Here is a 17,345-nt window from a genome sequence, read left to right on the forward strand (position 1 = left end):
TACATAGTATAATGTAATCATTAAACTCTTATTAAATATGGGATAAATACATGGATTTCCTCTAAAGTCATTTCTAAGAAATTGGAAAACTTACAAGTCTCTGACTTGAAAACATTAATTACAAAAAGATAAACATAAATTGACAAATAAAAAGACAGTGGATGAATTAAGTCATGCTAAGTCACTTCAGTCATTTCTAACTCTGCAACCTTATGGACTGTAGACAGCCAGGCTCCTCTGTCCGTGGGGATTCTCCAGGCAAAAATACTGGGGTGGGTTGCCCTGTCCTTCTCCAGGATGAGTTAAATGACCTACTAAATGACTTGTCCGTGGCGTAATTTCCAATTTTGACTAAGAATAAGTGTATTTTCTGGCCCTCACACTTTCATGTTTCTTAATCCCTTCTCTAACAGAACTTGATCCCTATCCACCTCAGTGTGTTTGTTTATTTTCTCAGTGATGAACTAACTGAAGTAAAGTTTGAATACAGTGTTGAGTAAACAACTTCTGTCTGAAGAAATATTGAACGGTAAACAAACAGTAGTGAATTTTAATTGTTAAATTTATTCTTACAAATGTATGGATTAGCAGCTCTCTACTTTCCGTACACTGTAGGACTGATAGAATGAGCATGTTCAAATTTAAATACTGAGGTTTGGATTTAGCATGCTTCATAAAACTAAGTGATACAGAGATTATTTTCTTAATGATCACAACCATAAAAGATGAACTTACAAATATCAGAAAACCTGGTCTCCCAAATAAAATGGGGCAAGAATGTCAAAGTTACCCTTTGCTTTGAATGAGATTTTGATCAAATTAAGCCTTTGTTGGTAACACAATAACCTTGAAGGAAAACAATATGAGAAAAGCCCATTTCTTTTCTTTTAAATTAATTTATATTATATTTACTTTATAACATTATGTTAGTTTCTACTGTATAGCAAAATAAATCAGCCATACATTTACACATCCTCTCTCCCTTTTGGATTTCTTTCCCATTCAAGTCACTACATTACATTAAGTAAAATTCCCTGTGCTATACAGTAAATCCATCTCTGATGGATAATAGGTGACCTCTGAAAAGGGGAGGCTTCAAGTCTCCTAAAAACTTTGAACTCCTGTATGGATAAAAAGATTCCAACTGGTATATACTTTCTCCTTGAATTAAGCCTGACCTGTGGTAAGCATTAGGGAATTTTTTTTTTTTTAAATGAATGAGTAATTATAACCCACAGCACACAATACTATGTCCTCCACTGGTTTCAGAAAGTAATCTTATCATTGTGGTCAATGAAACATCTAAATTTGCAATTCTAGTTAATGTACATAGGGGCATGCCACCATCACGAGAGATTTTCCTGCCCTATGTTTAAGGGTAGGAGCATAGGAAGGACAGGCAGTGGGGCACTTTCCTTCTTTGCTCCCAATCCAATGCATCAGTTCAGTTCACTACAGTTCAGTCACTCAGTCGTGTCTGACTCTGCGACCTCATGAATCGCAGCATGCCAGGGCTCCCTGTCCATCACCATCTCCCGGAGTTCACTCAGACTCACGTCCATTGAGTCCATGATGCCATCCAGCCATCTCATCCTCGGTCATCCCCTTCTCCTACTGCCCCCAATCCCTCCCAGCATCAGAGTCTTTTCCAATGAGTCAACTCTTCACATGAGGTGGCCAAAGTACTGGAGCTTCAGCTTTAGCATCAGTCTTTCCAAAGAAATCCCAGGGCTGATCTCCTTCAGAATGGACTGGTTGGGTCTCCTTGCAGTCCAAGGGACTCAAGAGTCTTCTCCAACACCACAGTTCAAAAGCATCAATTCTTCAGCGCTCAGCCCTCTTCACAGTCCAACTCTCACATCCATACATGACCACAGGAAAAATCATAGCCTTGACTAGACGGACCTTAGTCGGCAAAGTAATGTCTCTGCTTTTGAATATACTATATAGGTTGGTCATAATTTTTCTTCCAAGGAGTAAGCGTCTTTTAATTTCATGGCTGCAGTCACCATCTGCAGTGATTTTGGAGCCCCCCAAAATAAAGTCTGACACTGTTTCCACTGTTTCCCCATCTATTTCCCATGAAGTGATGGGACCAGATGCCATGATCTTCATTTTCTGAATGTTGAGCTTTAAGCCAACATTTTGCTCTCCTCTTTCACTTTCATCAACAGGCTTTTTAGCTCCTCTTCACTTTCTGCCATAAGGGTGGTGTCATCTGCATATCTGAGGTTATTGATATTTCTCCTGGCAATCTTGATTCCAGCTTGTGTTTCTTCCAGTCCAGCGTTTCTCATGATGTACTCTGCATATAAGTTAAATAAGCAGGGTCACAATATACAGCCTTGACGGACTCCTTTTCCTATTTGGAACCAGTCTGTTGTTCCATGTCCAGTTCTAACTGCTGCTTCCTGACCTGCATACAGATTTCTGAAGAGGCAGGTTAGGAGATCTGGTATTCCCATCTCTGTCAGAATCTTCCACAGTTTATTGTGATCCACACAGTCAAGGGCTTTGACATAGTCAATAAAGCAGAAATAGATGTTTTTCTGGAACTCTCTTGCTTTTTCCAAGATGAGCGGATGTTGGAAACTTGATCTCTGGTTTCTCTGCCTTTTCTAAAACCAGCTTGAACATCTGGGAGTTCACGGTTCACGTAGTGCTGAAGCCTGGCTTGGAGAATTTTGAACATTACCTTACTAGCATGTGAGATGAGTGCAATTGTGTGGTAGTTTGAGCATTCATTGGCATTGCCTTTCTTTGGAATTGGAATAAAAACTGACCTTTTCCAGTCCTGTGGCCACTGCTGAGTTTTCCAAATTTGCTGGCATATGGAGTGCAGCACTTTCACAGCATCATCTTTCAGGATTTGAAACAGCTCAACTGGAATATCATTACCTCTACTAATTTCTGGTTTAAAATGTCCATTTCAGTCCACTTAGGTGGATGGGTTAGGGAGATTAAAACAGGCTCTATTGAGGTAATCAATCTACTTTAGAAACCATTTTACAACTGTCTCTGCACTGCATTTCTGGAAATATTATATATAAATCATACAATAAACTAATGAAGCTTGTAGAGCAAATTTAATAAAAACTGTCACCAAAAAACCATGAGTCTGTTTCCATTATTAGATCAAAGTTACATATTTCTTTTAGAAATTTTATAATAAGGAAGAGAAAAATAGCTTGAGTTTGAGTTAGCTTGCCAGTATTTAAGAATCAAAGATAAATTTTATTTTACTGGATAAGAAAAGTTTGTAGTGACATCTTTCTTTATCCATTGTTATTCATTTTATTAATTTTTTCTATGTTCCCACATTGTTAATTGAGTATTGTTAGTTTCTCTCACCAGTGTTTACCTGTATGGTCTCTACAGAAATGTGTGCTATTCCTCACTCTGAAACTCAGAATGGCAAGGAAGCCAACAATCAGTTCAGTTCAGTTGCTCAGTCATGTCTGACTCTTTGTGACCTCAAGAACCACAGCACGCCAGGCCTCCCTGTCCATTACCAACTCCCGGAGTCCACCCAAACCTATGTCCATTGAGTCGGTGATGCCATCCAACCATCTCATCCTCTGTTGTCCCCTTCTCCTCCTGCCTTCAATCTTTCCCAGCGTCAGGATCTTTTCAAATGAGTCAGCACACAATATCAAGCAGATAATTTTATTACCTGCAGATGCTTCGAAAGAGGATACTTTAATCTGGATCCCACTGAAGATACTTCATTTGGAACCCAAAGTAAAAAATCCTACTATTTGAAATGGCTGAGGATGGCTCCCTTCTTTATTTTTCCTGTTTTTCTTTCTATCTTTTCTTTTTGTCTTTAATTGCCTATGCTCCTGCTTTACTGCTGTGCTGAAACAAATAACATCTGGTGGCCTTTGAAAGCTTTAGTTGTCAGGCATGCATTGCATTGACTGGACCATTCTGAACCTTTCTTGATACTAATTAATATGCAAGATTTGATTACAAAGTCTTCTGAAAAAACTTTTAAAAATAATCATAAATAAATTAGTTTTTTTCTCAAAACACTAATTGTAGGCCTAGACAAATGTATTCTGAGCTGAACCTACTTTTACAGATGGTCTTTATAGCAAATGGACTTCTGCTTCCATAAATGTGAGGTGTTAAATGTTTTATGACTATTCCTCACATTTTCACTCAATCTTTTGTCATTGTGGAAATCAACACTAGTTTGGGGCTTTAAATATTGTTTTAACTCCATTGAGAATCATGATGATGTCTTAAAATATTTCCTAGAAAAGGAGAGGACAAGTAATTTTGATAAACTACATGGTACATTTTCTTGGCAAAACTCTTTTAGTCTTTTCCCTGCTTCATTCTGTATTCCAAGGTCAAATTTGCCTGTTAGTCCAGGTGTTTCTTGACTTCCTACTTTCGCATTCCACTCCCCTATAATAAAAGGACATCTTTTTTGGGTGTTAGTTCTAAAAGGTCTTGTAGGTCTTCATAGAACCGTTCAACTTCAGTTTCTTCAGCGTTACTGGTTGGGGCATAGACTTGGATTATCGTGATATTGAATGGTTTCCTTGGAAACGAACAGAGATCATTCTGTCGTTTTTGAGACTGCATCCCAGTACTGCATTTCGGACTCTTTTGCTGCCCATGATGGCTACTCCATTTCTTCTAAGGGATTCCTGCCCGCAGTAGTAGATATAATGGTCATCTGAGTTAAATCCACCCATTCCAGTCCATTTTAGTTCATTGATTCCTAGAATGTCGACATTCACTCTTGCCATCTCGTTTGACCACTTTCAATTTGCCTTGATTCATGGACCTGACATTCCAGGTTCCTATGCAATATTGCTCTTTACAGCATCAGACCTTGCTTCTATCACCAGTCACATCCACAACTGGGTATTGTTTTTGCTTTGGCTCCATCCCTTCATTCTTTCTGGAGTTATTTCTCCACTGATCTCCAGTAGCATATCGGGCACTTACTGACCTGGGGAGTTCCTCTTTCAGTATCCTAACATTTTGCCTTTTCATACTGATCATGGGGTTCTCAAAGCAAGAATACTGAAGTGGTTTGCCATTCCCTTCTCCAATGGACCACGTTCTGTCATCCCTCTCCACCATGACCCACCCATCTTGGATGGCCCCACGGGCATGGCTTAGTTTCATTGAGTTAGACAAGGCTGTAGTCCTAGTGTGATCAGATTGACTAGGTTTCTGTGATTATGGTGTCAGTGTGTCTGCCCTCTGATGCCGTCTTGCAACACCTACCATCTTACTTGGATTTCTTTTACCTTGGATGTGGAGTATATCTTCACGGCTGCCCCAGCAAAGCACAGCTGCTGCTCCTTAACTTGGAAGAGGGGTATCTCCTCACAGCCATCCCTCCTGACCTTGAACATGGTCAAAAAAATGAACTGGTCATAGCAAACACCCTCTTCCAACAACACAAGAGAAGACTCTACACATGGACATCATCAGATGGTCAACACCAAAATCAGATTGATTATATTCTTTGCAGCCAAAGATGGAGGAGCTCTACACAGTCAACAAAAGGAAGACCAGGAGCTGACTGTGGCTCAGATCATGAACTCCTTATTGCCAAATTCAGACTGAAATTCAAGAAAGTAGGGAAAACCACTAGACCACTCAGGTAGGACCTAAATCAAAGCCCTTATGATTATACAGTGGAAGTGAGAAATAGATTTAAGGGCCTAGATTTGAAAGATAGAGTGCCTGATGAACTATGGAATGAGGTTTGTGACATCGTACAGGAGACAGGGATCAAGACCATCCCCATGGAAAAGAAATGCAAAAAAGCAAAACGGCTGTCTGGGGAGGCCTTACAAATAGCTGGGAGAAGAAAAGATGTGAAAAGCAAAGGAGAAAAGGAAAGATATAAGCATCTGAATGCAGAGTTCCAAAGAATAGCAAGGAGAGATAAGAAAGCCTTCCTCAGCGATCAATGCAAAGAAATAGAGGAAAAGAACAGAATGGCAAAGACTATAGATCTCTTCAAGAAAATTAGAGATACCAAGGGAACATTTCATGCAATTATGGGCAAAATGAAGGACAGATGGTATGGACCTAAAAGAAGCAGAAGATATTAAGAAGAGGTGGCAATAATACACAGAAGAACTGTACAAAAAAGGTCTTCAAGACCAAGATAATCACGATGGTATGATCACTCACCTAGAGCCAGACATCCTGGAATGTGAAGTCAAGTGGGCCTTAGAAAGCATCACTACGAACAAAGCTACTGGAGGTGATGGAATTCCAGTTGAGCTATTTCAAATTCTAAAAGATGATGCTGTGAGAGTGCTGCACTCAATATGCCAGCAAATTTAGAAAACACAGCAGTGGCCACAGGACTAGAAAAGGTCAGTTTTCATTACAATCCCAAAGAAAGGCAATGCCAAAGAATACTCAAACTACCTCACAGTTGTACTCATCTCACATGCTAGTAAAGTAATGCTCAAAATTGTCCAAGCCAGGCTTCAGCAATACGTGAACCATGAACTCCCTGATGTTCAAGCTGGATTTAGAAAAGGCAGAGGAACCAGAGATCAAATTGCCAACATCCGCTGGATCATGGAAAAAGCAAAAGAGTTCCAGAAAAACATCTACTTCTGCTTTATTGACTATGCCAAAGCCTTTGACTGTGTGGATCACAATAAACTGCAGAAAATTCTGAAAGATAGGAATACCAGACCACCTGACCTGCCTCTTGAGAAACCTATATGCAGGTCAGGAAGCAGCAGTTAGAACTGGACATGGAACAACAGGCTGGTTCCAAATAGGAAAAGGAGTACATCAAGGCTGTATATTGTCACCTTGCTTATTTAACTTATATGCAGAGTACATCATGAGAAACGCTGGACTGGAAGAAACACAAGCTGGAATCAAGATTGCCAGGAGAAATATCAATAACCTCAGATATGCAGATGACACCACCCTTATGGCAGAAAGTGAAGAGGAGCTAAAAAGCCTGTTGATGAAAGTGAAAGAGGAGAGCAAAAATGTTGGCTTAAAGCTCAACATTCAGACAACGAAGATCATGGCATCTGGTCCCATCACTCCATGGGAAAAAATGGGGAAAAAGTGGAAACAGTGGCAGACATTTTTTTTTTTTTTTTTTGGCTACAAAATCACTGCAGATGGTGATTGCAGCTGTGAAATTAAAAGGTGCTTATTTCTTAGAAGAAAAGTTATGACCAACCTAGATAATTTATTGAAAATCAGTAACATTACTTTGCCAACAAAGGTCCGTCTAGTCAAGGCTATGTTTTTCCCAGTGGTCATGTGTGGATGTGAGAGTTGGACTGTGAAGAAAGCTGAGCACTGAAGAATTGATGCTTTTGAACCGTGGTGTTGGAGAAGACTCTTGAGTCCCTTGGATTGCAAGGAGTTTCAACCAGTCCATTCTGAAGGAGATCAGCCCTGGAACTTCTTTAGAAGGAATGATGCTAAAGCTGAAGCTCCAGTACTTTGGCCACCTCATGTGAAGAGTTGACTCATTGGAAAAGACTCATGCTAGGAGGGATTGGGGGCAGGAGGAGAAGGGGACAAACGAGGATGAGATGGCTGGCTCGCATCACTGACTCGAAGGACGTGAGTTTGAGTGAACTCCGGGAGTTGATGATGGACAAGGAGGCCTGGTGTGCTGGGATTCATAGGGTCGTAAAGAGTTGGACATGACTGAGCGACTGAACTGAACTGAACTGGGCTTATTTATAGAGCTGTTTGTCTTTACAAATCCTGTTATTCAGGAAGACTTAAATTAATTTAGCAACTGTTTAAGCAGCCTGATTTAATAATGTGTATTAATCTATTAAAATTCCAATTGAAATTACATCACTGGAAAGGAAACTGTATATCTAGACTTGTTTAATAAAACAAAACTAATGCTAGTAAAAGATATCTCTTGGGTTTTATAATCAGCTATAAATGGAAAATGTATTCCATATTGTGCTATTTTTATTTAAATCATGCTCTGTTACAGCATATATGACTGTAAACTTCCCATGTCTGATGAAAATGGAAATAAGAGAAATATAATTTAATGGCCAACTAAACATTATTGGTTGAGGAGATGCCCTGGAGAAAGGAATGGCTACCCACTCCATACTTCTCTTGCCTGGAGAATTCCATGAACATAGGACCCTGGCAGGTTACAGTCCATGGGGTTACAAAGAGTCAGACACAACTGAGTAACTAACTGTGACAAATATTATTGGAATATTTTAGACTTATATTCAGATATAATAGAGAAAAATCTTATGTGTACCATCTAAAAATGCATCATACATACAAAGTATAACTTTAATTTTCAAGTATAGTGTTTGAATATATGTACTTTGGAGAAAGTTATTTAAAGTAAAACTTTTATGTTAAATTAGTATTTTTTTTCCCTACTTCCCATGTAAAATAGACATCATTGTGTTGATGTGGGTTTGACCTTATCTCCTTCCTTTTTCCTATACTTTTCTCATTGTATTATTTCATTGTTTCTTTAAGTAAAAATAAGAGATATAGAAATCCTTCAATCATTTTTAATGGAAAATTTAATCAATTATAGATAGTGCATTTAAAGTTTGAAGATTACACATTTATCTATAGTTTTAACACTAGAAAATAGCAATTGCTAAAGTTTAATTCAGAACTACCTTGAACCCTTTTATGTGTAAATATCTGACAACACCTAGGGAGATTCTAAAGACTGAATTTTGGAGTGAGACTACCGAACCAAAGACAATTTCCCTTTATAAGACTCTATACATCTTTGCAACTAACTTTCCAAAGAAGTTGTACCAATTTACTTAATCTACTAGCAGTGTGGGAATACTCACTTCTCTTATCTTTGCCAACCTAAATTATAGTCCCGACAATTGATGTAGTAGATCGAACATGCTGTATCATTGATTCAAATGTTCTTTTCACTGCTTAAATTTATTTTTCTTGTGGGCACTGTGTTTTTCTTTTGCACTTGGCCTGTTAATTTTTCTTTCAGGTTTGCTAAAGTTTTTTTTTTTTTTTTAATTATATGTTTGTAATTACTCTATAAATTAAGGACATTAATCTTTTGTTACATTAACTCAGGTGTTCATAATTAAATAATTGGTTAACTTTTATTTACCATCAATCATATAACACTCAGCAAATATTCATTTAAGATCAGCTATATTTGCAGCTATGAAGAACTAAGGACAGAGGTTCTACAGGAGGCAGTGAACAAAACCATACTCAAGAAAAAGAAAAGCAAGACAGCAAAGTGGTTATCTGAGGAAGGCTTACAAAAAGCTGAGGAAAGAAGAAAAATGAAAAGCAAGGGGAAAAGTGAAAGGTAAACCCAACTAAATGTCGAGTTCCAGAGAATAGCAGGGAGGGACAAGAAGGCCTTCTTCAATGAACAATGCAAATAGAGGAAAACAACAGAAGGGGAAAGACTAGACATTTCTTCAGAAAACTGGAAATATCAAAGGAATATTTCATCCAAAGATTAGAACAATAAAGAACAGAACTAGTAAAGACTTTATAGAAGCAGAAGAGATCAGAACAAATGGAAAGAATACACAGAAAAACTGTACCAAAAAAGAGCTTAATGACTCACATAGCCACCATGGTGTGGTCACTCACCCAGAGCCAAACATTCTGGAGTGTGAAGTCAAGTGGGCCTTAGGAAGCACTGCTGTCAATAAAGTTAACAGAGGCAATGGAATTCCAGCAGAGCTATTTAATATCCTAAGAGATGATGCTATCCAAGTGCTCCACTCAATATGTCAGAAAATTTGGAAAATCCAGCAGTGGCCACAGGACTGGAAAAGGTCAATTCCCATCCCAATTCGCAAGAAGGGAAGAACTAAAGAATGTTCAAACCACCAGATAATTGTACTCATTTGCCATGGTAATAAAGTTATGCTCAAAATCCTCCAAACTAAGTTTCAGCATTACATAAACCGAGAACTTCCAGATGTCCAAGCTGGGTTTAGAAAAGGCAGAGGAACCAGAGATCAAATTGCCAACATTCCCTGGATCATAAAGAAATCAAGGGGATTCCAGAAAAGCATCTACCTCTGTTTCATTGAGTACACTAAAGCCTTTGACTGTGTGGATCATAACAAACTGTGGAAAACGCTTAAAGAGATAGGGATACCAGACCATCTTACATGTCTTCTGAGAAAACTGTATGCTGGTCAAGAAGGAACAGTTAGAATCTTGTACGGAACAATTGATTGGTTCAGGATTGAGAAAGGACTATGGCAAGGCTGCTTATTGTCACTCTGTTTATTTAACTTATATGCAGACCACATCCAGAGAAATGCCAGCTGGAGGAGTTACAAGCCGGAATCAAGATTGCCAGGAGAAATGTCAGTAACCTAAGATATACCACTCTAATGCAGAAGGTGAAGAGGAACTAAAGAACCTTTTGATGAGAGTGAAGGATGAGAGTGAAAAAACCAGCTTAAAACTCAATATTAAAAAATAAAAAATCATGGCATCTGATCCCATCACTTCATGGCAAATAGAAGGGTTTTCCTTTCTATGGAAAGTGGAAACAGTGACAGATTTCCTCATCTTGGGTTCTAAGTTCACTGCAGATGATGACTGCAGCTGTGAAATTAGAAGACAATTGCTTCTTGGCAGGGAAACTGTGACAAACCTAGACAGCATGTTAAAAAGCAAAGACATCACCTTTACGACAAATGTCCATATAGTCAAGGCTATTATTTTCCCAGTAATCACGTTATGGTTGTGAGAGCTGGACCTTAACAAAGGCAGAGAACTAAAGAATTGATGTTTTTGAACTGTGGTACTAGAGAAGACTCTTAAGAATCCCTTGGACAGCAAGGAGATCAAACTAGTCAATCTCAAAAGAAATCAGTTCTGAATACTCATTGGAAGGACAGATGCTGAAGTTGAAACTCCAATATTTTAGCCACCTGATGCAAAGAGCTGACTCATTGGAAAAGACTCTGATGCTGGGAAAGATTGAAGGCAGAAGGAGACGAGCACGACAGAGGGTGAGATGGTTGGATAGCATCACTGATGTGAACATGCTAAGTGGCTTCAGTCGTGTCCGACTCTGTGCGACCCCATAGACGTCAGCCCACCAGGCTCCCCCGTCCCTGGGATTCTCCAGGCAAGAACACAGGGGTGGGTTGCCATTTCCTTCTCTGATGGGGACATGAACTTGGGCAAACTCCAGGAGATGGTGAGGCCCAGGAAGGCCTGGTATGCAGCAGTGCATAGGGTCACAAAGACTTGGACATGACTTGGCGACTGAACAAGAGCTGCATATTTGTAGCTAATAAGAAAATCTAATGGTTAAAACTGAAAAGTATCGCAAAATGTATTTCTTTCCACTTTACCAAATTTCCCAACAAAATATGAGAGTAATAAAAACAAAGATTGTTGTTAACTGTGTGTGTATGTGTTGAGGGTGTCCCTGAAAATGCGATACTTGAAATAATTCAATGGTGAATAAGTAGGATTTTAAAAGGTAGACATAGGATGGAAGGAATTTTAAGGTGAAAGAAGAGAATAAACAAAATCAAGTGGATTTAAAGTAGAGGATCTATTTAGGAAATATATAGTCCAAATGTACATTTAACATTGGACCCAGAGAAGAATGAACAACAACAGTAAATACTGTAGGTACAGGGTTAGATTGGGAAAATATTTAGAATAATTTGAAAAAAAAAATTAAGTGGTGTTTGTATCCTTATATGGTGGAGAACATTTTGTAGTGCCAATGCTTTTAAGTAAATATAAACAAAGGAGGAATAACCTGTACTTTAAAAATAAAGCTGAATGAGAAGATGGGAGCTACTGGAGACAACAGTGGTTTAGGATTCTATTGTAACACTTTATGTTTTAAAATTATAGAAAGATTTTACAGAGATAGAAATAACAGGATGCTGTTCCTGATTTGGTGGGGAGATGAAAGAGTGGGGAACATTATCACTGTAACATTCAAGTTTCTGAACCCATTTAGTGAGATTGGTGATTTTATTGTTTGGAAGAGAATACAAGATGATGGACAGATGTTCTGTGTGGCTATTAATTTTGTGGAAATTCTCGCTGGTCAATTTCACTGATACATATTCAAGTCACTAGAGTGGAAATGCATATTCCAAAAAAAAAATACATCTTAAGAATTTGGGAAAAAGTGAAACTAAATAAATTGCAAATTTCTTAAGCAATTGATTTCTATTCTTAAGGTCATATGAATGACATATTTACAAGTAATATAATCAGGTTAAAAAAATCAAGGTGTCCAAATAAATACCTTTAAAAATGGTTCTCAGGTGAAATCTTAATCTGATTTAGTCAGGTACTACTATTCACCACTGGAACAGAAAAATATAATCACTTTCCCATGTATACTTCAATAAATATGAAGTTTTTTGTTCTGTTTTCTATCTAAATTTCATTTATTTTATCTGTCATTCAACCTAAACCATAGTTGATATTATGATAATTAGAAATATTGTAGGACACGTATATAGGATTTTTGTCAATGTTGAAACAGGATTATTGTTTTATTTTAGAAGAAAATCTCACATTATGTTCTACGTCTGCTTCTCCAAACCTGATATATAGTGCACACACGTGCACTCTACGTACAAAGAGAATGCACAGCCATGAATTTTGTGCATAAATAATTTAAAAGACTTTCTAAGCTTATCTCATAACTCCATTTATCCACTTTTAGAGTGTATACATTTTGGAAAATCAGAAATGTATCATGTTAGAGACACCAGATGTGTACATCTATATAAGGAAAAATCTGCAAACTGTTTTGAAGGACAGAAAACCTATTTATGCTAAAACTGATTCTTAACAAACATGCCAGAAAAACTGGAAATTTGGGCAAAAGATGCTATATAGCATAATCAAGCAGTTTTCTTCTATCTTATTCTATTTGATTCCTCTGAGTATGATATAAAATACTATGTCTCTAAGTGCCTATAAAAAGGTCTGAAAGACTGTACATGAAAAATGCTCAATTTCTTTTCCCTTCTTCTTTTTTATTTTAATGTCTTATTTTTAAATAAATTTCACTTTCCTTTAGGTTTATTTAAGTTACCATTTTTATTCAAGCTTGGAAAACATTTTTAAATAATAAATTATTTTTTAACATGAACGCTTACTAGGATTTTCTATTCTCCTAGCCCTAACTATGAAGAGCAGACATAAATTTGGACTTGTCTAGCTGTTTTTTCTTCTTGGCTCCAAGTCAATTAAAAATGCTCAAAGCTTCCTAGGGACCCATGTAGCAATAATCCAGTTCTTATTTTAATGTGATTTCAATGACTTTCCCTGCAGTTGACAGTAATATAGTCCTCATGATGACCAATTAGGTATTCCACATAAAAATCGCAGCTGCTTCAGTGGAGAAAATGATTACTGTAACATCTGGTAGTGTACTGATAAGGTTATCAAACAGGAAACTAAATCTTGAAAATCAGCTGCTTGTTATTCCAGCTTCTTTCAAGTCCCATGGAATTATTACTTCTAGGACATATACCTAATGAGTCAGCTCAAAGCAAAGGAGAAAAAGAATAAAGCTTCACAATAGAAGTTCATTTTAAATGGATCTACAAACCAGGACATAATTCAAACATAAATTAAACTTTTCACATTTCCCAAAGAACATTACAGTAGTTAGAAATTTATAGGATAATGATATTACATACTTTCTTTGGAATCTATTGTTCAATATTATATATGAATTGATGTTTAATATGTGTGAAGAGTGGCAATAAAGATGTCATAAAAATAAGTGTTATATTTGACTTAATATATTAAGATATTTTAATATATTTATATGATTAGCATATAAATATATTTTTAAGTGGTGTTTTATCTCCACAAAGAGAAAATTGTATTTAGATACTGCCGCTGCTGCTGCCGCTGCTGCTGCTGCCACTGCTAAGTCGCTTCAGTTGTGTCCGACTTTGTGCGACCTCATAGATGGCAGCCCACCAGGCTCCCCCGTCCCTGGGATTCTCCAGGCAAAAACACAGGAGTGGGTTGCCATTTCCTTCTCCAATGCATGAAAGTGAAAAGTGAAAGTGAAGTCGTTCGGTAGTGTCGGACTCCTAGCAAATCCCATGGACTGCAGCCTACCAGGCTCCTCCGTCCATGGGATTTTCCGGCAAGAGTACTGGAGTGGGGTGCCATTGCCTTCTCCGTATTTAGATACTAGGAAAGGCCAAATGAAAAGAATAAAGTTAGGTTCCCTACATTATATTATGCACGGAAAACTAGATATGTCAATGTACAAAGTGTGAAAATGTGAAAAATTCTACAATAAAAGAATTACCATTTTCAGCAATTATTTATGTTCATGGAGAACAGAAAAACTAGGTAAATAAGGCACACAACAACAACAACAACAACAAAAAATGGAAATCTTGATCATGTTAAGTTTAAACTTAAACTTAACACGTATTAAACTTAACACGTACACTTAACATTTACTCATGTAAAGTTTAAATTTTAAAAAAGTTTAAACTTCTATGCATGTTTGTGAGTTCAGTCACTTCAGTCATGTCCGACTCGTTGCAACCCTATGGATTGTAGACCACCAGACTCCTCTGGCTATGGGATTCTCCAGGCAAGAATACCCGAGTGGGTTTTCATTTCCTTCTCCATCAAACTTCTATAAGATGACACAAGGTCAATGGAAATTTAGAAAATCAGTAAAATGTGTAACATATTACAGACTAAGGCTTAGTATTTTAATTTAAAATTAAATTGCTAGAAATCCTACAAAATAACAATCTTAAGTAAAGGATATGTACAGACAACTTGACACAGGTAAAATAAAAATTGTCAATGGGCATACGAAAAGAAGTTCATCCTGAGAAATAGTTAAGTAGATTCTAATTATTAGGTTTACAGAGCGATCAAGATAGATGTTAGATGGACAGACGCATTTCTCATTAAGCTGGCAAGTATTTTAAAAACCTAAACAGACATTTCTCCAAAGAAATACAGATGGTCAACAGTCACATGAAAAGGCACTCAGCATCATTAAATTATTAGACAAATTCAAATAAAAACCACAATGAGGTATCACCTCACACTGGTCAGAATGGCCATTATTAAAAATTCTACAAATAATAAATGCTAGACAGGATGCAGAGAAAAGGGAATGTTTGTGGAAATGTGAATTGGTACAGTCACTATGGAAAACAAAATGGAGATTCCTTAAAAAAGTAAAAATAGGATTACCATATGATCCAGCAATCACATTCTTGTGCATACATCCAGAAAAAAAAAATGAAAATTTAATTCCAAAAGATACATGCACCCCAATGTTCATAGCAGCACTATTACAATAGCCATCACATAGAAATAGCTAAGTGCCCATCAACACATGATTGGCTTAAGAAAAATAAATAAATAAAGGGTTTTTGTGATTATGGTAAGCTAGGTACTTTCAGGCAAAGCTGTGTTGTTTCAAATTTTAGACCATTTTTGTAACAGACTGGACCATGGTTGATGAAATATAAATGTGAATATTTAGTAGTCTAGCAATTTTATCTCTTAGTATTGTCCATAATGAATATTCATACTTTTGTTAAAGGAGGAATATACAACTTTATTCATAATTTAAAATAGCTTAAATGTCTCTAAAATACTAGGTAGATGGAGGTTATATAGATTTTATGATAGTGTCCTCCAGATACACTGTCAAACTTCTTTTTTTTTTTTAAGGTTTTTAAAATAACATTTATTTCTTAAAAGTTAACATGTACATAATAGGAAACCAAAAAGCATAAGAAGCAAAAAACGAAGTCATTCATAATCACAAGCAGTTTACCATTTGACATGTCCTTCTAGGTCTCATTTGTGTATTTTCACAACTAAGCATTCAATTTTATGCAATTAAGACCGTACAGTTATGTATCATGCTGTTTCACATATCATGAATATTTACGATTTCAAAGTCCCAAAGCTATGAGTATTTTGATAACCAAGAATACACCAACTCAATCTGGAAGGAAAAAAAATGTAATCTTGCCTTTCTTGGCAACAAAAATTTCAAAGACAAAAATGGCAACAGGCCTCTAGATAAACGTATTGGCAGAGCTATGATTAAAATACTACATTCCTTTAATGTTCAATTAAAATGAGACATAAAGCAACTGAGTACACAAAGTATAATAGTTCTAAAAGGATTCATCATCTGATCTAGACTATTAAGGTATTAGCAAGGAGGCATGTTTCTGCTGAATTATTAAACAATGCATTCCTATAGTACAGCCAGGAGATGCACACACATCAATGGTTATCATCAAAATATAAACGTGAACGCATCCACATACAGCCCTCCCTCTATACTTCCTTCCTCCCCTCAACTGCCAACCTTTGAACAAGTCCTGATGTACATTTCTCAGAGAAGGTATAATTCCAGGTCCAAGATGCTGCCTTTTAAAAAAAATCAATTATAACATAACAAAGATATTTACCAAATTGGTTAATTCACTAGTTCTACTTTATATCATACCTTGTCACCTCAGGACATCTAAAAAGCCTAGATGCTGCAAAGTAATGAAGCTTGTCCACAATAAACACAGGTACTTCACAAAAATGCACATACAGGCCTATAGTTAAAACCTAAAACTGTCTTCCAGATAACGGGAGATATTAGCCAAGAGCCCGTCCCCTCATCCTTCCTCTTACTCCTCCAGCATTTCAGCGACTAAGTACCAGACTACATCCAGTTCCAAGAGGTGGATTAACATAGATACTCCCAGAAGACACAGCCCTTCCTAAAAACCAACAAAAGAGCATTCATTAAGGGGTTATTTTACTACCTCTACTTTTAATATACTTTGGGCATTAGGACTTGTTTGTTTTTTAATACACAGCAATATTAACTAAAATGCACAAACAGAACAACGGGTAGACAATTTGAACTTGTCTATAAAGACTGATGGGCACAGAGCCCTTCTCTCTCTGCACTTCCTTCCCTGTCCCCCGTACCCCCCCACCACCCAGTAAGTGTCAGCTTACTCTCCAAGACAACTCCACTCCCCAAATAAAACCATTCCGATTAATTAACAGACAAAAAAAAAAAAAAAAACCTTAAAAGGTGTTTAACTCTCTACTTTCAAAATAGGTTGTATACTTTTACACACCTAAAAGGCTAGATGTTTCAAATAAGGATTTAAGTTTGTCCACTATACATACACACAATAGCACTGAATACACTGTATACAATGGCTATAGTCTCAAAGTATCATCTCAACAGGAACACTCTAGCCAAGGACCCTTCCCCTTCTCTATCAACCCAGTGGATTTTAACAATTTCAATTCTGCCAGCTGTTTTCAGAAATCTTGCCTATAAA

The sequence above is a fragment of the Ovis aries genome, chromosome 1 (assembly GCF_016772045.2).
Source record: "Ovis aries strain OAR_USU_Benz2616 breed Rambouillet chromosome 1, ARS-UI_Ramb_v3.0, whole genome shotgun sequence".
Classification (NCBI taxonomy): Eukaryota; Metazoa; Chordata; class Mammalia; order Artiodactyla; family Bovidae; genus Ovis; species Ovis aries.